The sequence below is a fragment of the Convolutriloba macropyga genome, chromosome 12 (assembly GCF_964194025.1).
Source record: "Convolutriloba macropyga chromosome 12, txConMacr16.3, whole genome shotgun sequence".
Taxonomy (NCBI): Eukaryota; Metazoa; Xenacoelomorpha; order Acoela; family Convolutidae; genus Convolutriloba; species Convolutriloba macropyga.
In genome coordinates, this window is record NC_134479.1 from 22,337,522 (window position 1) to 22,359,926 (window position 22,405).

The following is a 22,405-nucleotide window of genomic DNA, read 5'->3' on the forward strand; positions in this document are numbered from 1 at the left end:
CAAGTCCAACGCCTTAAGCACTCGGCCATCACAGCTTGAAGGGAAGCGCCAGTCACCTGCTGATTTTGTGGCAGCTAAAGTTTGAGAATTTTTGTGCCTAGTAAGCTGACCGGTGAGGTGGTTTGATAAAATTTTCTCTGTTCTGATGAGCAGTATTTAAGAAAAAAGAATTTTGATGAAATTAATTGGCTGATAATTGTGATTTAACGACAGATCAAAATTCCCTTACACTTCAGTGCGAGCAGGGTTCGAACCTACGCGGCAAATTCCCATTGTTTTTCAAATGCAACGCCTTAACCACTCTGCCATCACAGCTTGAAGGGAAGCGCCAGTCACCTGCTGATTTTGTGACAGCTAAAGTTTGAGAATTTTTGTGCCTAGTAAGCTGACCGGTGAGTTGGTTTGATAAAGTTTTCTCTGTTCTGATGAGCAGTATTTAAAAAAAGGCTATTTTGATTGAATAAACTGGCTGATAATTGTGATTTAACGAGAGAACAAAAACGCCTTATTCTTCGCTGTGAGCAGGGTTCGAACTTACGCGGGAAGCTCCGATTGGATTTCAAGTCCAACGCCTTAACCAATCGGCCATTACAGCTTGAAGGGAAGCTCCAGTCATCTGGTGATTTTCTGGCAGCTAAAGTGTGAGAGCTTTTGTGCCTAGTAAGCTGACCGCTGGGGTGGTTTGATAAAGTTTTCTCTGTTTTGGTGAGCAGTATTTAAGAAATGACAGTTTTGATTGAATAAATTGGCTGATAATTGTGATTTAACGACAGAACAAAAATCCCTTACTTTTCGCTGCGAGCAGGGTTCGAAACAACGCGGGAAGCTCCCATTGGATTTCAAGTCCAACGCCTTAACCACTCGGTCTTCACAGCTTGAAGTGAAGCGCCAGTCATCTGGTGTTGTTCTGGCAGCTAAATTGTGAGAACATTTAAGCCTAATAAGCTGACCGGTTAGGTGGTTTGATAAAGTTTTCTCTTTTTTGATGAGCAGTATTTAAGAGAAGAAAGCTTTAATTGAATAAATTGGCTGATAATTGTGAGTTAATGACAGTGCAAAAATCCCTTATTTTTCGCTGCGAGCAGGGTTCGAAACCTACGCGGGCAGCTCCTATTGGATTTCAAGTCCAACACCTTAACCACTCGGCCATCACAGCTTGAAGGGAAGCGCCAGTCATCTACTGATTTTCTGGCAGCTAAAGTTTGAGAATTTTTGTGCCTAGTAAGCTGACCGGTGAGGTGGTTTGATAAAGTTTTCTCTGTTCTGATGAGCATTATTTAAGAAAAGGCTATTTTGATTGAATAAATTGGCTGATAATAGTGATTTAACGACAAAACAAAAATACCCTATTTTTCGCTGCTAGAAGGGTTGGAACCTACGCTGGAAGCTTCCATTGAATTTCAAGTCCAACGGTTTAACCACTCAGCCATCACAGCTTGAAGGGAAGCGCCAGTCATCTGCTGATTTTCTGGCAGCTAACTTGCGAGAACTTTATGCCTAGTGAGCTGACCGGTGAGGTGGTTTGATAAGAATTTCCCTGTTCTGATGAGCAGTATTTAAGGAAAAACAATTTTGATGAAATTAATTGGCTGATAATTGTGATTTAACGACAGAATAAAATTCCCTTACTCTTCAGTGCGAGCAGGGTTCGAACCTACGCGGGAATTTCCTATTGTTTTTCAAGTTTAACGCCTAAACCACTAGGTCATCACAGCTTGAAAGGAAGCGCCAATCATCTGGTGATTTTCTGGCACCTAAAGTGTGAGAGCTTTTGCGCCTAGTAAGCTGACCGCTGGAGTGGTTTGATAAAGTTTTCTCTGTTTTGATGAGCAGTATTTAAGAAAAAAAGTTTTGATTGAATAAATTGGCTGATAATTATGATTTAACGATAGAACAAAATTTCCCTACTCTTCAGTGCGAGCAGGGTTCAATCCTACGCGCGAATTTTCCATCGTTTTTCAAGTCTAACGCCTAAACCACTAGGCAATCACAGCTTGAAGGCAAGCGCCAGTCATCTGGTGATTTTTTGGCAGCTAAAGTGTGAGAGCTTTTGTGCCTAGTAAGCTGACCGCTGGGGTGGTTTGATAAAGTTTTCTATGTTTTGGTGAGCAGTATTTAAGAAATGACAGTTTTGATTGAATAAATTGGCTGATAATTATGATTTAACGATAGAACAAAATTTCCCTACTCTTCAGTGCGAGCAGGGTTCAATCCTACGCGCGAATTTTCCATCGTTTTTCAAGTCTAACGCCTAAACCACTAGGCAATCACAGCTTGAAGGCAAGCGCCAGTCATCTGGTGATTTTTTGGCAGCTAAAGTGTGAGAGCTTTTGTGCCTAGTAAGCTGACCGCTGGGGTGGTTTGATAAAGTTTTCTATGTTTTGGTGAGCAGTATTTAGGAAATGACAGTTTTGATTGAATAAATTGGCTGATAATTGTTATTTAACGACAAAACAAAAATCCCATTTTTTCGCTGCTAGAAGGGTGCGAACCTACGCTGGAAGCTTCCATTGGATTTCAAGTCCAACGGTTTAACCACTCAGCCATCACAGCTTGAAGGGAAGCGCCAGTCATCTGCTGGTTTTCTGGCAGCTAACTTGCGGGAACTTTATGCCTAGTGAGCTGACCGGTGAGGTGGTTTCATAAAATTTTCTCTGTTCTGATGAGCAGTTTTTAAGAAAAAAACAATTTTGATGAAATTAATTGGCTGATAATTGTGATTTAACGACAGAACAAAATTCCCTTACTCTTCAGTGCGAGCAGGGTTCGAACCTACGCGGGAAATTCCCATTGTTTTTCAAGTCCAACACCTTAACCACTCGGCCATCACAGCTTGAAGGGAAGCGCCAGTCATCTGGTGATTTTCTGGCAGCTAAAGTGTGAGAGCTTTTGTGCCTAGTAAGCTGACCGCTCAGGTAGTTTGATAAAGTTTCCTCTGTTTTGGTGAGCAAAATTTAAGAAATGACAGTTTTGATTGAATAAATTGGCTGATAATTGTGACTTAACGACAAAACAAAAATCCTCTATTTTTCGCTGCTAGAAGTATTCGAACCTACGCGGGAAGCTCCCATTGGATTTCAAGTCCAACGCCTTAACAACTCCTCCATCACAGCTTGAAGTGAAGCGCCAGTCATCTGGTGATTTTCTGGCAGCTAAAGTGTGAGAGCTTTTGTGCCTAGTAAGCTGACCGCTGGATTGGTTTGATAAAGTTTTCTCTGTTTTGATGAGCAGTATTTAAGAAAAAAAGTTTTGATTGAATAAATTGGCTGATAATTATGATTTAACGATAGAACAAAATTTCCCTACTCTTCAGGGCGAGCAGGGTTCGATCCTACGCGGGAATTTTCCATCGTTTTTCAAGTCTAACGCCTAAACCACTAGGCAATCACAGCTTGAAGGCAAGCGCCAGTCATCTGGTGATTTTTTGGCAGCTAAAGTGTGAGAGCTTTTGTGCCTAGTAAGCTGACCGCTGGGGTGGTTTGATAAAGTTTTCTATGTTTTGGTGAGCAGTATTTAAGAAATGACAGTTTTGATTGAATAAATTGGCTGATAATTGTGACATAACGACAAAACAAAAATCCTCTATTTTCGCTGCTAGAAGGGTTCGAACCTACGCTGGAAGCTTCCATTGGATTTCAAGTTGAACGGTTTAACCACTCAGCCATCACAGCTTGAAGGGAAGCGCCAGTCATCTGCTGATTTTCTGGCAGCTGACTAGCGAGAACTTTATGCCTAGTGAGCTGACCGGTGAGGTGGTTTGATAAAATTTTCTCTGTTCTGATGAGCAGTATTTAAGGAAAAACAATTTTGATGAAATTAATTGGCTGATAATTGTGATTTAACGACAGAACAATAATTCCCTATTCTTCAGTGCGAGCAGGGTTCGAACCTTCGCGGTAATTTCCCATTGTTTTTCAAGTCCAGCGCCTTAACCACTCGGGCATCACAGCTTGAATTGACGCGCCATTCACCTGCTGATTTTCTGGCAGCTAATGTTTGAGATCTTTTGTGCCTAGTAAGCTGACCGCTGAGGTGATTTGATAAAGTTTTCTCTGTTCTGATGAGCAGTATTTAAGAAAAAGCTATTTTGATTGAATAAATTGGCTGATAATTGTGATTTAACGAGAGAGCAAAATTGCCTTATTCTTCGCTGCGCGCAGTGTTCGAACCTACGTGGGAAGCTGCCATTGGATTTCAAGTCCAACGCTTTAACCACTCGGCCATCAAAGCTTCAAGGCAAGCGCCAGTCATCTGGTGATTTTCTAGCAGCTAAATTGTGAGAACTTTTGTGCATAGTAAGCTGACCGCTGGGGTGGTTTGATAAAGTTTTCTATGTTTTGGTGAGCAGTATTTAAGAAATGACAGTTTTGATTGAATAAATTGGCTGATAATTGTTATTTAACGACAAATCAAAAATCCCTTTTTTTCGCTGCTAGAAGGGTTCGAACCTACGCTGGAAGCTTCCATTGGATTTCAAGTCCAACGGTTTAACCACTCAGCCATCACAGCTTGAAGGGAAGCGCCAGTCATCTGCTGGTTTTCTGGCAGCTAACTTGCGGGAACTTTATGCCTAGTGAGCTGACCGGTGAGGTGGTTTCATAAAATTTTCTCTGTTCTGATGAGCAGTTTTTAAGAAAAAACAATTTTGATGAAATTAATTGACTGATAATTGTGATTTAACGACAGAACAATAATTCCCTATTCTTCAGTGCGAGCAGGGTTCGAACCTTTGCGGTAATTTCCCATTGTTTTTCAAGTCCAACACCTTAACCACTCGGCCATCACAGCTTGAAGGGAAGCGCCAGTCATCTGGTGATTTTCTGGCAGCTAAAGTGTGAGAGCTTTTGTGCCTAGTAAGCTGACCGCTCAGGTAGATTGATAAAGTTTCCTCTGTTTTGGTGAGCAAAATTTAAGAAATGACAGTTTTGATTGAATAAATTGGCTGATAATTGTGACTTAACGACAAAACAAAAATCCTCTATTTTTCGCTGCTAGAAGGGTTCGAACCTACGCTGGAAGCTTCCATTGGATTTCAAGTTCAACGGTTTAACCACTCAGCCATCACAGCTTGAAGGGAAGCGCCAGTCATCTGCTGATTTTCTGGCAGCTGACTTGCGAGAACTTTATGCCTAGTGAGCTGACCGGTGAGGTGGTTTGATAAAATTTTCTCTGTTCTGATGAGCAGTATTTAAGGAAAAACAATTTTGATGAAATTAATTGGCTGATAATTGTGATTTAACGACAGAACAATAATTCCCTATTCTTCAGTGCGAGCAGGGTTCGAACCTTCGCGGTAATTTCCCATTGTTTTTCAAATCCAGCGCCTTAACCACTCGGGCATCACAGCTTGAATTGACGCGCCATTCACCTGCTGATTTTCTGGCAGCTAAGGTTTGAGATCTTTTGTGCCTAGTAAGCTGACCGGTGAGGTGGTTTGATAAAGTTTTCTCTGTTCTGATGAGCTGTATTTAAAAAACACTATTTTGATTGAATAAACTGGCTGATAATTGTGATTTAACGAGAGAGCAAAATTGCCTTATTCTTCGCTGCGAGCAGTGTTCGAACCTACGTGGGAAGCTGCCATTGGATTTCAAGTCTAACGCCCTAACCACTCCGCCATCACAGCTTGAAGGCAAGCGCCAGTCATCTGGTGATTTTCTAGCAGCTAAATTGTGAGAACTTTTGTGCATTGTAAGCTGACCGCTCAGGAAGTTTGATAAAGTTTTCTCTGTTTTGGTGAGCAGTATTTAAGAAATGACAGTTTTGATTAAATAAATTGGCTGATAAATGTGATTTAACGACAAAACAAAAATTCCCTATTTTTCGCTGCTAGAAGGGTTCGAACCTACGCTGGAAGCTTCCATTGGATTTGAAGTCCAACGGTTTACTACTCGGCCATCACAGCTTGAAGGGAAGCGCCAGTCATCTGGTGATTTTCTGGCAGCTAATTTGCGAGAACTTTTATGCCTAGTGAGCTGACCGGTGAGGTGGTTTGATAAAATTTTCTCTGTTCTGATGAGCAGTATTTAAGGAAAAACCATTTTGATGAAATAAATTGGCTGATAATTGTGATTTAACGACAGAACAAAATTTCCGTAGTCTTCAGTGCGAGCAGGGTTCGAACCTACGCGGCAATTTCCCAATTCTTTTTCAAGTCTAACGCCTTAACCACTCGGCCATCACAGCCTGAAGGGAAGCTCCAGTCACCTGCTGATTTTCTGGCAGCTAAAGTTTGAGAACTTTTGTGCCTAGTAAGCTGACCGGTGAGGTGGTTTCAAAAAATTTTTTCTGTTCTGATGAGCAGAATTTAAGCAAGGCTATTTTGATTGAATAAAATGGCTGATAATTGTAATTTAACGAGAGAACAAAAATGCTTTATTCTTCGCCGCAAGAAGGGTTCCAACCTACGCGGGAAGCTCCCATTGGATTTCGAGTCCAACGTTTTAACCACTCGGCCATCAAAGCTTGAAGGGAAGCGCGAATCTTCTGCTGATGTTCTGGCAGCTAAAGTGTGAGAGCTTTTGTGCATAGTAAGCTGACCGCTCAGGTAGCTGGATAAAGTTTTCTTTGTTTTGGTGAGCAGTATTTAAGAAATGACAGTTTTGACTGAATAAATTGCTGATAATTGTGATTTACGACAAAACAAAAAAACCCGATTTTTCGCTGCTAGAAGGGTTTGAACCTACGCGGGAATTTCCCATTGTTTTTCAAGTCCAACGCATTAACCACTCGGCCATCACAACCTGAAGGGAAGCGCCAGTCACCTGCTGATTTTCTGGCAGCTAAAGTTTGCGAACTTTTGTGCCTAGTAATCTGACCGGTGAGGTGGTTTCATAAAGTTTTCTCTGTTCTGATGAGCAGAATTTAAGAAAAAGCTATTTTGATTGTATAAAATGGCTGATAATTGTGATTTAACGAGAGAACGAAAGTGCTTTATTCTTCGCTGGAAGAAGGGTTCCAACCTACGCGGGAAGCTCCCATTGGATTTCAAGTCCAACGCTTTAACCACGCGGCCATCAAAGCTTGAAGGGAAGCGCCAGTCTTCTGGTGATTTTCTGGTAGCTAAAGTGTGAGAGCTTTTGTGCATAGTAAGCTGACCGCTCAGGTAGTTGGATAAAGTTTTCTTTGTTTTGGTGAGCAGTATTTAAGAAATGACAGTTTTGATTGAATAAATTGCTGATAATTGTGATTTACGACAAAACAAAACAAACCCATATTTTTCGCTGCTAGAAGGGTTCGAACCTACGCGGGAATTTCCCATTGTTTTTCAAGTCCTACGCCTTAACCACTCGGCCATCACTGCTTGAGGGCAAGCGGCAGTTGACCGGTGAGGTGGTTTGAGAAAGTTTTCTCTGTTCTGATGAGCAGTATTTAAGAAAAGACAGTTTTGATTGAATAAATTGGCTGATAATTGTGATTTAACGAGAGAACAAAAATGCCTTATTCTTCGCTGCGAGCAGGGTTTGAACCTACGCGGGAAGCTCCCATTGGATTTCAAGTCCAACGCCTTAACCACTCGGCCATCACAGCTTGAAGTGAAGCGCCAGTCATCTGGTGATTTTCTGGCAGCCAAAGTGTGAGAGCTTTTGTGCATAATAAGCTGACCGCTGAGGTGGTTTGATAAAGTTTTCTCTGTTTTGGTGAGCAGTATTTAAGAAATGACAGATTTGATTGAATAAATTTGCTGATAATTGTGATTTAACGACAGATCAAAAATCCCCTATCTTTCGCTGCTAGAAGGGTTCGGACCTACGTTGGAAGCTTCCGTTGGATTTCAAGTCCAACGCTTTAACCACTCGTCCGTCACAGCCTGAAGGGAAGCGCCAGTCATCTGGTGATTTTCTGGCAGCTAAATTGTGAGAACTTTTATGCCTAGTACGCTGACCGGTGAGCTGATTTGATAAAGCTTTCCCTGTTCTGATAAGCAGTATTTAAGGAAAAACAATTTTGATGAAATAAATTGGCTGATAATTGTGATTTAACGACAGAACAAAATTCCCTTATTCTTCGCTGAGATCAGGGTTGGAAACTTCGAGGGAATTTCCCATTGTTTTTCAAGTCCAACGCCTTAACCACTCGGCCATCACAGCCTGAAGGGAAGCGCCAGTCACCTGCTGATTTTCTGGCAGCTAAAGTTTGAGAACTTTTGTGCCTAGTAAGCTGACCGGTGAGGTGGTTTCATAAAGTTTTCTCTGTTCTGATGAGCAGAATTTAAGAAAAAGCTATTTTGATTGTATAAAACGGCTGATAATTGTGATTTAACGAGAGAACAAAAATGCTTTATTCTTCGCTGGAAGAAGGGTTCCAACCTACGCGGGAAGCTCCCATTGGATTTCAAGTCCAACGCTTTAACCACTCGGCCATCAAAGCTTGAAGGGAAGCGCCAGTCTTCTGGTGATTTTCTGGTAGCTAAAGTGTGAGAGCTTTTGTGCATAGTAAGCTGACCGCTCAGGTAGTTGGATAAAGTTTTCTTTGTTTTGGTGAGCAGTATTTAAGAAATGACAGTTTTGATTGAATAAATTGCTGATAATTGTGATTTACGACAAAACAAAAAAAAACCCATATTTTTCGCTGCTAGAAGGGTTCGAACCTACGCGGGAATTTCCCATTGTTTTTCAAGTCCAACGCCTTAACCACTCGGCCATCACAGCCGGAAGGTAAGCGCCAGTCACCTGCTGATTTTCTGGCAGCTAAAGTTTGAGAACTTTTGTGCCTAGTAAGCTGACCGGTGAGGTGGTTTCATAAAGTTTTCTCTGTTCTGATGAGCAGAAGTTAAGAAAAAGCTATTTTGATTGTATAAAATGGCTGATAATTGTGATTTAACGAGAGAACAAAAATACTTTATTCTTCGCTGGAAGAAGGGTTCCAACCTACGCGGGAAGCTCCCATTGGATTTCAAGTCCAACGCCTTAACCACTCGGCCATCACAGCTTGAAGTGAAGCGCCAGTCATCTGGTGATTTTCTGGCAGCCAAAGTGTGAGAGCTTTTGTGCATAATAAGCTGACCGCTGAGGTGGTTTGATAAAGTTTTCTCTGTTTTGGTGAGCAGTATTTAAGAAATGACAGATTTGATTGAATAAATTCGCTGATAATTGTGATTTAACGACAGATCAAAAATCCCCTATCTTTCGCTGCTAGAAGGGTTCGGACCTACGTTGGAAGCTTCCGTTGGATTTCAAGTCCAACGCTTTAACCACTCGTCCATCACAGCTTGAAGGGAAGCGCCAGTCATCTGGTGATTTTCTGGCAGCTAAATTGTGAGAACTTTTATGCCTAGTACGCTGACCGGTGAGCTCGATTTGATAAAGCTTTCCCTGTTCTGATAAGCAGTATTTAATGAAAAACAATTTTGATGAAATAAATTGGCTGATAATTGTGATTTAACGACAGAACAAAATTCCCTTATTCTTCGCTGAGATCAGGGTTGGAACCTACGCGGGAATTTTCCATTGTTTTTCAAGTCCAACGCCTTAACCACTCGGCCATCACAGCCTGAAGGGAAGCGCCAGTCACCTGCTGATTTTCTGGCAGCTAAACTTTGAGAATTTTTGTGCCTAGTAAGCTGACCGGTGAGGTGGTTTTATAAAGTTTTCTCTGTTCTGATGAGCAGAATTTGAGAAAAAGCTATTTTGATTGAAAAAAATGGCTGATAATTGTGATTTAACGAGAGAACAAAAATGCTTTATTCTTCGCTGCAAGAAGGGTTCCAACCTACGCGGGACGCTCCCATTGGATTTCAAGTCCGACGCTTTAACCACTCGGCCATCAAAGCTTAAATGGAAGCGCCAGTCTTCTGGTGATTTTCTGGCAGCTAAAGTGTGAGAGCTTTTTGTGCATAGTAAGCTGACCGCTCAGGTAGTTGGATAAAGTTTTCTTTGTTTTGGTGAGCAGTATTTAAGAAATGACAGTTTTTATTGAATAAATTGCTGATAATTGTGATTTACGACAAAACAAAAGACCCATATTTTTCGCTGCTAGAAGGGTTCAAACCTACGCGGGAATTTCCCATTGTTTTTCAAGACCAACGCATTAACCACTCGGCCATCACTGTTTGAGGGGAAACGCCAATCATTTGCTGATTTTCTGGCAGCTAAAGTGTGAGAATTTTTGCGCCTAGTAAGTTGACCGTTGAGGTGGTTTGAGAAAGTTTTCTCTGTTCTGATGAGCAGTATTTAAGAAAAGACAGTTTTGATTGAATAAATTGGTTGATAATTGTGATTTAACGAGAGAACAAAAATGCCTTATTCTTCGCTGCGAGCAGGGTTCGAACCTACGCGGGAAGCTCCCATTGGATTTCAAGTCCAACGCCTTAACAACTCGGCCATCACAGCTTGAAGTGAAGCGCCAGTCATCTGCTGATTTTCTGGCAGCTAAAGTGTGAGAGCTTTTTTGCATAATAAGCTGACCGCTGAGGTGGTTTGATAAAGTTTTCTCGGTTTTGGTGAGCAGTATTTAAGAAATGACAGACTTGATTGAATAAAATGGCTGATAATTGTGATTTAACGACAGATCAAAAATCCCCTATCTTTCGCTGCTAGAAGGGTTCGGACCTACGTTGGAAGCTTCCGTTGGATTTCAAGTCCAACGCTTTAACCACTCGTCCATCACAGCTTGAACGGAAGCGCCAGTCATCTGGTGATTTTCTGGCAGCTAAATTGTGAGAACTTTTATGCTAGTACGCTCACCGGTGAGGTGATTTGATAAAGTTTTCCCTGTTCTGATAGGCAGTATTTAAGCAAAAACAATTTTGATGAAATAAATTGGCTGATAATTGTGATTTAACGACAGAACAAAATTCCCTTATTCTTCGCTGCGATCAGGGTTGGAACCTACGCGGGAAGCTCCCATTGAATTTCAAGTCCAGCGCCTTAACCACTCGGCCATCACAGCTTGAACGCAAGCGCCAGTCATCTGGTGATTTTCTGGCAGCTAAATTGTAATAACTTTTATGCCTAGTAAGCTGACCGATGAGGTGGTCTGATAAGGTTTTTTCTGTTCTGATGAGCAGTATTTAAGAAAAGACGATTTTGATTGAATAAATTGGCTGATAATTGTGATTTAACGAGAGAACAAAAATGCCTTATTCTTCGCTGCGAGCAGGGTTTGAACCTACGCGGGAAGCTCCCATTGGATTTCAAGTCCAACGCCTTAACCACTCGGCCATCACTGCTTGAGGGCAAGCGCCAGTCATTTGCTGATTTTCTGGCAGCTAAAGTGTGAGAATTTTTGTGCCTAGTAAATTGACCGGTGAGGTGGTTTGAGAAAGTTTTCTCTGTTCTGATGAGCAGTATTTAAGAAAAGACAGTTTTGATTGAATAAATTGGCTGATAATTGTGATTTAACGAGAGAACAAAACTGCCTTATTCATCGCTGTGAGCAGGGTTCGAACCTACGCGGTAAGCTCCCATTGGATTTCAAGTCCAACGCCTTAACCACTCGGCAATCACAGCTTGAAGTGAAGCGCCAGTCATCTGGTGATTTTCTGGCAGCTAAAGTGTGAGAGCTTTTGTGCATAATAAGCTGACCGCTGAGGTGGTTTGATAAAGTTTTCTCTGTTTTAGTGAGCAGTATTTAAGAAATGACAGATTTGATTGAATAAATTCGCTGATAATTGTGATTTAACGACAGATCAAAAATCCCCTATCTTTCGCTGCTAGAAGGGTTCGGACCTACGTTGGAAGCTTCCGTTGGATTTCAAGTCCAACGCTTTAACCACTCGTCCATCACAGCTTGAAGGGAAGCGCCAGTCATCTGGTGATTTTCTGGCAGCTAAATTGTGAGAACTTTTATGCCTAGTACGCTGACCGGTGAGGTGATTTGATAAAGTTTTCCCTGTTCTGATAAGCAGTATTTAAGGAAAAACAATTTTGATGAAATAAATTGGCTGATAATTGTGATTTAACGACAGAATAAAATTCCCTTATTCTTCGCTGAGATCAGGGTTGGAACCTACGCGGGAATTTCCCATTGTTTTTCAAGTCCAACGCCTTAACCACTCGGCCATCACAGCCTGAAGGGAAGCGCCAGTCACCTGCTGATTTTCTGGCAGCTAAACTTTGAGAATTTTTGTGCCTAGTAAGCTGACTGGTGAGGTGGTTTTATAAAGTTTTCTCTGTTCTGATGAGCAGAATTTAAGAAAAAGCTATTTTGATTGAATAAAATGGCTGATAATTGTGATTTAACGAGAGAACAAAAATGCTTTATTCTTCGCTGCAAGAAGGGTTCCAACCTACGCGGGACGCTCCCATTGGATTTCAAGTCCAACGCTTTAACCACTCGGCCATCAAAGCTTGAACGCAAGCGCCAGTCATCTGGTGATTTTCTGGCAGCTAAATTGTAATAACTTTTATGCCTAGTAAGCTGACCGATGAGGTGGTCTGATATGGTTTTTTCTGTTCTGATGAGCAGTATTTAAGAAAAGACGATTTTGATTGAATAAATTGGCTGATAATTGTGATTTAACGAGAGAACAAAAATGCCTTATTCTTCGCTGCGAGCAGGGTTTGAACCTACGCGGGAAGCTCCCATTGGATTTCAAGTCCAGCGCCTTAACCACTCGGCCATCACAGCTTGAACGCAAGCGCCAGTCATCTGGTGATTTTCTGGCAGCTAAATTGTAATAACTTTTATGCCTAGTAAGCTGACCGATGAGGTGGTCTGATAAGGTTTTTTCTGTTCTGATGAGCAGTATTTAAGAAAAGGCGATTTTGATTGAATAAATTGGCTGATAATTGTGATTTAACGAGAGAACAAAAATGCCTTATTCTTCGCTGCGAGCAGGGTTTGAACCTACGCGGGAAGCTCCCATTGGATTTCAAGTCCAACGCCTTAACCACTCGGCCATCACTGCTTGAGGGCAAGCGCCAGTCATTTGCTGATTTTCTGGCAGCTAAAGTGTGAGAATTTTTGTGCCTAGTAAATTGACCGGTGAGGTGGTTTGAGAAAGTTTTCTCTGTTCTGATGAGCAGTATTTAAGAAAAGACAGTTTTGATTGAATAAATTGGCTGATAATTGTGATTTAACGAGAGAACAAAACTGCCTTATTCATCGCTGCGAGCAGGGCTCTAACCTACGCGGTAAGCTCCCATTGGATTTCAAGTCCAACGCCTTAACCACTCGGCAATCACAGCTTGAAGTGAAGCGCCAGTCATCTGGTGATTTTCTGGCAGCTAAAGTGTGAGAGCTTTTGTGCATAATAAGCTGACCGCTGAGGTGGTTTGATAAAGTTTTCTCTGTTTTAGTGAGCAGTATTTAAGAAATGACAGATTTGATTGAATAAATTCGCTGATAATTGTGATTTAACGACAGATCAAAAATCCCCTATCTTTCGCTGCTAGAAGGGTTCGGACCTACGTTGGAAGCTTCCGTTGGATTTCAAGTCCAACGCTTTAACCACTCGGCCATCACTGCTTGAGGGCAAGCGCCAGTCATTTGCTGATTTTCTGGCAGCTAAAGTGTGAGAATTTTTGTGCCTAGTAAATTGACCGGTGAGGTGGTTTGAGAAAGTTTTCTCTGTTCTGATGAGCAGTATTTAAAAAAAGACAGTTTTGATTGAATAAATTGGCTGATAATTGTGATTTAACGAGAGAGCAAAATTGCCTTATTCTTCGCTGCGCGCAGTGTTCGAACCTACGTGGGAAGCTGCCATTGGATTTCAAGTCCAACGCTTTAACCACTCGGCCATCAAAGCTTCAAGGCAAGCGCCAGTCATCTGGTGATTTTCTGGCAGCTAAATTGTGAGAACTTTTATGCCTAGTACGCTGACCGGTGAGGTGATTTGATAAAGTTTTCCCTGTTCTGATAAGCAGTATTTAAGGAAAAACAATTTTGATGAAATAAATTGGCTGATAATTGTGATTTAACGACAGAATAAAATTCCCTTATTCTTCGCTGAGATCAGGGTTGGAACCTACGCCGGAATTTCCCATTGTTTTTCAAGTCCAACGCCTTAACCACTCGGCCATCACAGCCTGAAGGGAAGCGCCAGTCACCTGCTGATTTTCTGGCAGCTAAACTTTGAGAATTTTTGTGCCTAGTAAGCTGACTGGTGAGGTGGTTTTATAAAGTTTTCTCTGTTCTGATGAGCAGAATTTAAGAAAAAGCTATTTTGATTGAATAAAATGGCTGATAATTGTGATTTAACGAGAGAACAAAAATGCTTTATTCTTCGCTGCAAGAAGGGTTCCAACCTACGCGGGACGCTCCCATTGGATTTCAAGTCCAACGCTTTAACCACTCGGCCATCAAAGCTTGAAGGGAAGCGCCAGTCTTCTGGTGATTTTCTGGCAGCTAAAGTGTGAGAGCTTTTGTGCATAGTAAGCTGACCGCTCAGGTAGTTGGATAAAGTTTTCTTTGTTTTGGTGAGCAGTATTTAAGAAATGACAGTTTTTATTGAATAAATTGCTGATAATTGTGATTTACGACAAAACAAAAAACCCATATTTTTCGCTGCTAGAAGGATTCGAACCTACGCGGGAATTTCCCATTGTTTTTCAAGTCCAACGCCTTAACCACTCGGCCATCACTGCTTGAGGGGAAGAGCCAGTCATTTGCTGATTTTCTGGCAGCTAAAGTGTGAGAATTTTTGCGCCTAGTAAGTTGACCGTTGAGGTGGTTTGAGAAAGTTTTCTCTGTTCTGATGAGCAGTATTTAAGAAAAGACAGTTTTGATTGAATAAATTGGCTGATAATTGTGATTTAACGAGAGAACCAAAAATGCCTTATTCTTCGCTGCGAGCAGGGTTCGAACCTACGCGGGAAGCTCCCATTGGATTTCAAGTCCAACGCCTTAACAACTCCGCCATCACAGCTTGAAGTGAAGCGCCAGTCATCTGGTAATTTTCTGGCAGCTAAAGTGTGAGAGCTTTTGTGCATAATAAGCTGACCGCTGAGGTGGTTTGATAAAGTTTTCTCGGTTTTGGTGAGCAGTATTTAAGAAATGACAGTTTTTATTGAATAAATGGCTGATAATTGTGATTTACGACAAAACAAAAAACTCATATTTTTCGCTGCTAGAAGGATTCGAACCTACGCGGGAATTTCCCATTGTTTTTCAAGTCCAACGCTTTAACCACTCGTCCATCACAGCTTGAACGGAAGCGCCAGTCATCTGGTGATTTTCTGGCAGCTAAATTGTAATAACTTTTATGCCTAGTAAGCTGACCGATGAGGTGGTCTGATAAGGTTTTTCTGTTCTGATGAGCAGTATTTAAGAAAAGACGATTTTGATTGAATAAATTGGCTGATAATTGTGATTTAACGAGAGAACAAAAATGCCTTATTCTTCGCTGAGAGCAGGGTTTGAACCTACGCGGGAAGCTCCCATTGGATTTCAAGTCCAACGCCTTAACCACTCGGCCATCACAGCTTGATGTGCAGCGCCAGTCATCTGGTGATTTTCTGGCAGCTAAAGTCTGAGAGCTTTTGTGCATAATAAGCTGACCGCTGAGGTGGTTTGATAAAGTTTTCTCTGTTTTGGTGAGCAGTATTTAAGAAATGACAGACTTGATTGAATAAAATGACTGATAATTGTGATTTAACGACAGATCAAAAATCCCCTATCTTTCGCTGCTAGAAGGGTTCGGACCTACGTTGGAAGCTTCCGTTGGATTTCAAGTCCAACGCTTTAACCACTCGTCCATCACAGCTTGAAGGGAAGCGCCAGTCATCTGGTGATTTTCTGGCAGCTAAATTGTCAGAACTTTTATGCTTAGTACGCTGACCGGTGAGGTGATTTGATAAAGTTTTACCTGTTCTGATAAGCAGTATTTAAGGAAAAACAATTTTGATGAAATAAATTGGCTGATAATTGTGATTTAACGACAGAACAAAATGCCCTTATTCTTCGCTGCGATCAGGGTTGGAACCTACGCGGGAAGCTCCCATTGAATTTCAAGTCCAGCGCCTGAACCACTCGGCCATCACAGCTTGAACGCAAGCGCCAGTCATCTGGTGATTTTCTGGCAGCTAAATTGTAATAACTTTTATGCCTAGTAAGCTGACCGATGCGGTGGTCTGATAAGGTTTTTTCTGTTCTGATGAGCAGTATTTAAGAAAAGACGATTTTGATTGAATAAATTGGCTGATAATTGTGATTTAACGAGAGATCAAAAATGCCTTTTCTTCGCCCCGCGCAGCGTTCGAACCTACGCGGGAAGCTCCCATTGGCTTTCAAGTCCAACGCCTTAGCCACTCGGCCATCACAGCTTGAAGTGAAGCGCCCGTCACCTGCTGATTTTGTGGCAGCTAAAGTTTGAGAATTTTTGTGCCTAGTAAGCTGACCGGTGTGGTGGTTTGATAAAGTTTTCTCTTTTCTGATGAGCAGTATTTAGGAAAAGACAATTTTGATTGATTTGGCTGATAATTTAATGACAGAACAAAAATCCCTTTCTCTTTGTTGCGAGCAGGGTTCAAATCTACGTGGGAAGCTCCCATTGGATTTCAAGTCCAACGACTTAACCACTCGGCCATCACAGCTTGAAGTGAAGCGCCAGTCATCTGGTGATTTTCTGGCAGCTAAATTGTGAGAACTTTTATGCCTAGTAAGCTGACCTGTGAGGTAGTTTGATAACATTTTCTGTGTTCTGATGAGCAGTATTTAAAGTTTTCTCTGTTCTGGTGAGCAGTATTTAAGAAAAAACACTTTTGATAAAATAAATTGGCTGATAATTGTGATTTAATGACAGAACAAAAATCATTTTTTTTCGCTGCGAGAAGGGTTCGAACCTACGCGGGAAGCTCCCATTTGGTTTCACGTCTAACGCCTTAACCACTCAGCCATCACAGCTTGAAGGGAAGCGCCAGTCATCTGCTGATATTCTGGCAGCTAAATTGTGATCATTTTTGTGCCTAGTAGGTTGATCGGTGAGGTGGTTTGATAAAGTTTTCTCTGTTCTAATGAGCAGTATTTAAAAAAAGACAGTTTTGATTGAATAAATTGGCTGATAATTGTAATTTAAGGAGAGAACAAAAATGCCGTATTCTTCGCTGCGAGCAGGGATCGAACCTACGTGGGAAGCGCTCAATGGCTTTCAAGTCCCACGCCTTAACCACTCGGCCATCAAAACTTGAACTCATGATTTTCTGGCAGCTAAATTGTGCCTCGTAAGCTGACTGGTGAGATTGTTTGATAAAGTTTTATCTGTTCAGATGATCAGTATTTAAGAAAATGCAGTTTTGAATGAATAAATTGGCTGATAATTGTGATTTAACGACCGAACAAGAATCCCTTTTTCTTTTTTGCCAGCAGGGCTCAAACCTACGCGGAAAGCTCCCATTGGATTTCAAGTCCAAGGCTTTAACACCACTCGGCCCTCACAGCTTGAAGGGAAGCGACATTCATCTGGCAATTATCTGGTAGCTGAAGTGTTAGAACTTTCTCGCCTAACAAGCTGAGCGGTGAGGTGGTTTGATAAAGCTTTCTCTGTTCTGATGAGCACTTTTTAAGAAAAAACAATTTTGACGAAATAAGTTGGCTGATAATTGTGATTAAACGAAAAAACAAAAATCCTCTATTTTTCGCTGCTAGAAGGGTTCGAACCTACGCTGGAAGCTTCCATTGGATTTCAATTCCAACGGTTTAACCACTCAGCCATCACAGCTTAAAGGGAAGCGCGAGTTATCTGCTGATTTTCTGGCAGCTAAAGTGTTAGAACTTTGTAGGTTGCCTAGTAGGTTGACCGGTGAGGTGGTTTGATAAATTTTTATTTGTTCTGATGAGCAGTATTTAAGAAAAGACAATTTTGGTTGAATAAATTGGCTGATAATTGTGATTTAACGAGATAACAAAAATGCCTTATTATTTGCTGCGAGAAGGGTTTGAACCTACGCCGGAAGCACCCATTGCATTTCAAGTCCAAGGCCTTAACCACTCGCCCATCACATTTTGAAGGGAAGAGCCAGTCATCTGGTGGTTTTCTGGTAGCTAATATGTGAGAGCTTTTGTACCTAGTAAGCTGACCGCTGAGAAGGTTTGATAAATTTTTCTCTGTTTTGATGAGCAGTATTTAGGAAAAGACCGTTTTGATAGAATAAATTGGCTGATAATTGTGATTTAACGACAGAACAAAAACCCCCTATTTTTCGCTGCGATCAGGGTTTGAAACTACGCGGGAAGATCCCATTGCATATCAAGTCCAACGCCTTAACCACTCGGCCATCACAGCTTGACGTGAAGCGCCGGTCATCTGGTGATTTTCTGGCAGCTAAAGTGTGAGAAAATTTGTGCCTTGCGAGCTGATTGGTGAGGTTGTTTGAAAAAATTTTCTTTTTTCTGATGAGCAGGATTTAAGAAAAGACAATTCTGATTGGAAATATTGGCTGATAATGGTGGTTTAACGACAGAACAAAAATCCATTGCTCTTCCCTGCGAGCAGGGTTCGAACCTACGCGGGAAGATCCCATTGGATATCAAGACCAACGCCTTAACCACTCGACAATCACAGCTTGACGTGAAGCGCCGGTCATCTGGTGATTTTCTGGCAGCTAAAGTGTGAGAAAATTTGTGCCTTGCTAGTTGATTGGTGAGGTTGTTTGAGAAAATTTTCTTTTTTCTGACGAGCAGGATTTAAGAAAAGACAATTCTGATTGAAAATATTGGCTGATAATTGTGATTTAACGAGAGAACAAAAATCCCTTGCTCTTCCCTGCGAGCAGGGTTTGAACCTACGCGGGAAGCTGTCATTGCATATCAAGTCCAACGCTTTAACCACTCGGCCATCACAGCTTGACGTGAAGCGCCGGTCATCTGGTGATTTTCTGGCAGCTAAAGTGTGAGAAAATTTGTGCCTTGCGAGTTGATTGGTGAGGTTGTTTGAAAAAATTTTCTTTTTTCTGATGAGCAGGATTTAAGAAAAGACAGTTTTGATTGAAAAAATTGGCTGATAATTTTGATTTAACGACAGTACAAAAATCCCCTGATCTTTGCTTTGAGAAGGGTTCGAACCTACGCGGGAAGTTCACATTGAATTTTAAGTCCAACGCTTGAACCACTCGGCCATCACAGCATGACGGGTACCCCCAATCATCTGGCAATTTTCTGGTAGCTAAATTGTGAGAACTCTTATGCCTAGTAAGCTGACTGTTGAGGTGGTTTGAAAAAGTTTCCTTTGTTTCTGATGAGCAGTATTTAGAAAAGACAATTTTGCCTCAAAAAGTTGGCTGATAAAAGTGATTCAACGACAGAACAAAATCCCTTGCTCTTTGCTGCGAGCAGGGTTCGAACCTACGGGAGAAGATCCCATTGGATATCAAGTCCAAAGCCTTAACCACTCGGCCTTCACAGCTTGACGGTAAGCGCCAGTCATCTGGTGATTTTCTGGCAGCTAAAGTGTGAGAAAATTTGTGCCTTGCAAGTTGATTGGTGACGTTGTTTGAAAAAATTTCTTTTTTCTGATGAGCAGGGTTTAAGAAAAGACAATTCTGATTGAAAAAGTTGGCTGATAATTGTGATTTAACGAAAGAACAAAAATCCCTTGCTCTTCGCTGCGAGAAGGGTTCGAACCTACGCGGGAAGATCCCATTGCATATCAAGTCCAACGCCTTAACCACTCGGCCATCACAGCTTGACGTGAAACGCCGGTCATCTGGTGATTTTCTGGCAGCTAAAGTGTGAGAAAATTTGTGCCTTGCGAGCTGATTGGTGAGGTTGTTTGAAAAAATTTTCTTTTTTCTGATGAACAGGATTTAAGAAAAGACAATTCTGATTGGAAATATTGGCTGATAATGGTGGTTTAACGACAGAACAAAAATCCATTGCTCTTCCCTGCGAGCAGGGTTCGAACCTACGCGGGAAGATCCCATTGGATATCAAGACCAACGCCTTAACCACTCGACAATCACAGCTTGACGTGACGCGCCGGTCATCTGGTGATTTTCTGGCAGCTAAAGTGTGAGAAAATTTTTGCCTTGCTAGTTGATTGGTGAGGTTGTTTGAGAAAATTTTCTTTTTTCTGACGAGCAGGATTTAAGAAAAGACAATTCTGATTGAAAATATTGGCTGATAATTGTGATTTAACGAGAGAACAAAAATCCCTTGCTCTTCCCTGCGAGCAGGGTTTGAACCTACGCGGGAAGATATCATTGCATATCAAGTCCAACGCTTTAACCACTCGGCCATCAAAGCTTGACGTGAAGCGCCGGTCATCTGGTGATTATCTGGCAGCTAAAGTGTGAGAAAATTTGTGCCTTGCGAGTTGATTGGTGAGGTTGTTTGAAAAAATTTTCTTTTTTCTGATGAGCAGGATTTAAGAAAAGACAGTTTTGATTGAAAAAATTGGCTGATAATTGTGATTTAACGACAGTACAAAAATCCCCTGATCTTTGCTTTGAGAAGGGTTCGAACCTACGCGGGAAGTTCACATTGAATTTTAAGTCCAACGCCTGAACCACTCGCCCATCACAGCATGACGGGTACCCCCAATCATCTGGCAATTTTCTGGCAGCTAAATTGTGAGAACTCTTATGCCTAGTAAGCTGACTGTTGAGGTGGTTTGAAAAAGTTTCCTTTGTTTCTGATGAGCAGTATTTAGGAAAAGACAATTTTGCCTCAAAAAGTTGGCTGATAAAAGTGATTCAACGACAGAACAAAATCCCTTGCTCTTTGCTGCGAGCAGGGTTCGAACCTACGGGAGAAGATCCCATTGGATATCAAGTCCAAAGCCTTAACCACTCGGCCTTCACAGCTTGACGGTAAGCGCCAGTCATCTGGTGATTTTCTGGCAGCTAAAGTGTGAGAAAATTTGTGCCTTGCAAGTTGATTGGTGACGTTGTTTGAAAAAATTTCTTTTTTCTGATGAGCAGGGTTTAAGAAAAGACAATTCTGATTGAAAAAGTTGGCTGATAATTGTGATTTAAGGAAAGAACAAAAATCCCTTGCTCTTCGCTGCGAGAAGGGTTCGAACCTACGCGGGAAGATCCCATTGCATATCAAGTCCAACGCCTTAACCATTCGGCCATCACAGCTTGACGTGAAGCGCCGGTCATCTGGTGATTTTCTGGCAGCTAAAGTGTGAGAAAATTTGTGCCTTGCGAGCTGATTGGTGAGGTTGTTTGAAAAAATTTTCTTTTTTCTGATGAGCAGGATTTAAGAAAAGACAATTCTGATTGGAAATATTGGCTGATAATGGTGGTTTAACGACAGAACAAAAATCCATTGCTCTTCCCTGCGAGCAGGGTTCGAACATACGCGGGAAGATCCGATTGGATATCAAGACCAACCCCTTAACCACTCGGCCATCACAGCTTGACGTGAAGCGCCGGTCATCTGGTGATTTTCTGGCAGCTAAAGTGTGAGAAAATTTGTGCCTTGCTAGTTGATTGGTGAGGTTGTTTGAGAAAATTTTCTTTTTTCTGACGAGCAGGATTTAAGAAAGGACAATTCTGATTGAAAATATTGGCTGATAATTGTGATTTAACGAGAGAACAAAAATCCCTTGCTCTTCCCTGCGAGCAGGGTTTGAACCTACGCCGGAAGATATCATTGCATATCAAGTCCAACGCCTTAACCACTCGGCCATCACAGCTTGACGTGAAGCGCCGGTCATCTGGTGATTTTCTGGCAGCTAAAGTGTGAGAAAATTTGTGCCTTGCGAGTTGATTGGTGAGGTTGTTTGAAAAAATTTTCTTTTTTCTGATGAGCAGGATTTAAGAAAAGACAGTTTTGATTGAAAAAATTGGCTGATAATTGTGATTTAACGACAGTACAAAAATCCCCTGATCTTTGCTTTGAGAAGGGTTCGAACCTACGCGGGAAGTGCACATTGAATTTCAAGTCCAACGCCTGAACCACTCGGCCATCACAGCATGACGGGTACCCCCAATCATCTGGCAATTTTCTGGCAGCTAAAATATGAGCACCTTTATGCCTAGTAAGCTCACCGTTGAGGTGGTTTGATAAAGTTTCCTTTGTTTCTGATGAGCAGTATTTAAGATAAGACAATTTTGCCTCTTAATTGTGATTTAACGACAGAAGAAAATCCCTTGCTCTTCGCTGTGAGCAGGGTTCGAACCTACGCGGTAAGATCTCATTGGATATGAAGTCCAAAGCCGCAACCACTCGACCATCACATCTTGAAGGGAAGCACCAGTCATCTGGTGATTTTCTGGCAGCAAAAGTGTTCGAAAATTTGTGCCTAGCAAGCTGATCATTGAGTCCGTGTGAAAAATTTTACTGTGTTCTGATAAGCAGTTTTTAAGGAAAACATTTTTGATTAAATAATATGGCTGATAATTGTGATGTAACGACAGAACAAAAATCCCTTATTCTTCAACAATCGAGTGGGGTTTGAACCTACGCGGGAATTTACCATCGTTTTTCAAGTCTAACGCCTTAACCACTAAGCCATCACAGCTTGAAGGCAAGCGCCAGCCATCTGGTGATTTTCTGGCAGCTAAATTTTGAGGAATTT

At 41.6% G+C, this 22,405-nt stretch overlaps 18 non-coding genes across 18 annotated transcripts; all 18 read right to left on the bottom strand.

Annotated features, from left to right (window-relative positions):
• Window positions 1-1,073: 1,073 nt before the first annotated feature.
• Window positions 1,074-1,156, bottom strand: Trnas-uga (transfer RNA serine (anticodon UGA)). Its single transcript has one exon. It is a non-coding gene; the product is annotated as a tRNA-Ser (tRNA).
• A 3,271-nt stretch (window positions 1,157-4,427) lies between these two features.
• On the bottom strand, window positions 4,428-4,509 carry Trnas-uga (transfer RNA serine (anticodon UGA)). The gene has a single exon. It is a non-coding gene; the product is annotated as a tRNA-Ser (tRNA).
• A 2,939-nt stretch (window positions 4,510-7,448) lies between these two features.
• Trnas-uga (transfer RNA serine (anticodon UGA)) lies at window positions 7,449-7,530 on the bottom strand. The gene has a single exon. It is a non-coding gene; the product is annotated as a tRNA-Ser (tRNA).
• Window positions 7,531-8,849: 1,319 nt separating this feature from the next.
• Window positions 8,850-8,931, bottom strand: Trnas-uga (transfer RNA serine (anticodon UGA)). Its single transcript has one exon. It is a non-coding gene; the product is annotated as a tRNA-Ser (tRNA).
• A 1,318-nt stretch (window positions 8,932-10,249) lies between these two features.
• Trnas-uga (transfer RNA serine (anticodon UGA)) lies at window positions 10,250-10,331 on the bottom strand. Its single transcript has one exon. It is a non-coding gene; the product is annotated as a tRNA-Ser (tRNA).
• Window positions 10,332-10,808: 477 nt separating this feature from the next.
• Trnas-uga (transfer RNA serine (anticodon UGA)) lies at window positions 10,809-10,890 on the bottom strand. Its single transcript has one exon. It is a non-coding gene; the product is annotated as a tRNA-Ser (tRNA).
• A 198-nt stretch (window positions 10,891-11,088) lies between these two features.
• On the bottom strand, window positions 11,089-11,170 carry Trnas-uga (transfer RNA serine (anticodon UGA)). The gene has a single exon. It is a non-coding gene; the product is annotated as a tRNA-Ser (tRNA).
• Window positions 11,171-11,368: 198 nt separating this feature from the next.
• On the bottom strand, window positions 11,369-11,450 carry Trnas-uga (transfer RNA serine (anticodon UGA)). Its single transcript has one exon. It is a non-coding gene; the product is annotated as a tRNA-Ser (tRNA).
• Window positions 11,451-12,488: 1,038 nt separating this feature from the next.
• Trnas-uga (transfer RNA serine (anticodon UGA)) lies at window positions 12,489-12,570 on the bottom strand. Its single transcript has one exon. It is a non-coding gene; the product is annotated as a tRNA-Ser (tRNA).
• Window positions 12,571-12,768: 198 nt separating this feature from the next.
• On the bottom strand, window positions 12,769-12,850 carry Trnas-uga (transfer RNA serine (anticodon UGA)). Its single transcript has one exon. It is a non-coding gene; the product is annotated as a tRNA-Ser (tRNA).
• A 198-nt stretch (window positions 12,851-13,048) lies between these two features.
• Window positions 13,049-13,130, bottom strand: Trnas-uga (transfer RNA serine (anticodon UGA)). Its single transcript has one exon. It is a non-coding gene; the product is annotated as a tRNA-Ser (tRNA).
• A 1,597-nt stretch (window positions 13,131-14,727) lies between these two features.
• Window positions 14,728-14,809, bottom strand: Trnas-uga (transfer RNA serine (anticodon UGA)). The gene has a single exon. It is a non-coding gene; the product is annotated as a tRNA-Ser (tRNA).
• A 475-nt stretch (window positions 14,810-15,284) lies between these two features.
• On the bottom strand, window positions 15,285-15,366 carry Trnas-uga (transfer RNA serine (anticodon UGA)). The gene has a single exon. It is a non-coding gene; the product is annotated as a tRNA-Ser (tRNA).
• Window positions 15,367-19,200: 3,834 nt separating this feature from the next.
• Window positions 19,201-19,282, bottom strand: Trnas-uga (transfer RNA serine (anticodon UGA)). The gene has a single exon. It is a non-coding gene; the product is annotated as a tRNA-Ser (tRNA).
• Window positions 19,283-19,479: 197 nt separating this feature from the next.
• Window positions 19,480-19,561, bottom strand: Trnas-uga (transfer RNA serine (anticodon UGA)). The gene has a single exon. It is a non-coding gene; the product is annotated as a tRNA-Ser (tRNA).
• A 1,038-nt stretch (window positions 19,562-20,599) lies between these two features.
• On the bottom strand, window positions 20,600-20,681 carry Trnas-uga (transfer RNA serine (anticodon UGA)). Its single transcript has one exon. It is a non-coding gene; the product is annotated as a tRNA-Ser (tRNA).
• A 197-nt stretch (window positions 20,682-20,878) lies between these two features.
• Trnas-uga (transfer RNA serine (anticodon UGA)) lies at window positions 20,879-20,960 on the bottom strand. The gene has a single exon. It is a non-coding gene; the product is annotated as a tRNA-Ser (tRNA).
• A 758-nt stretch (window positions 20,961-21,718) lies between these two features.
• Trnas-uga (transfer RNA serine (anticodon UGA)) lies at window positions 21,719-21,800 on the bottom strand. Its single transcript has one exon. It is a non-coding gene; the product is annotated as a tRNA-Ser (tRNA).
• Between the last annotated feature and the right edge of the window lie 605 nt (window positions 21,801-22,405).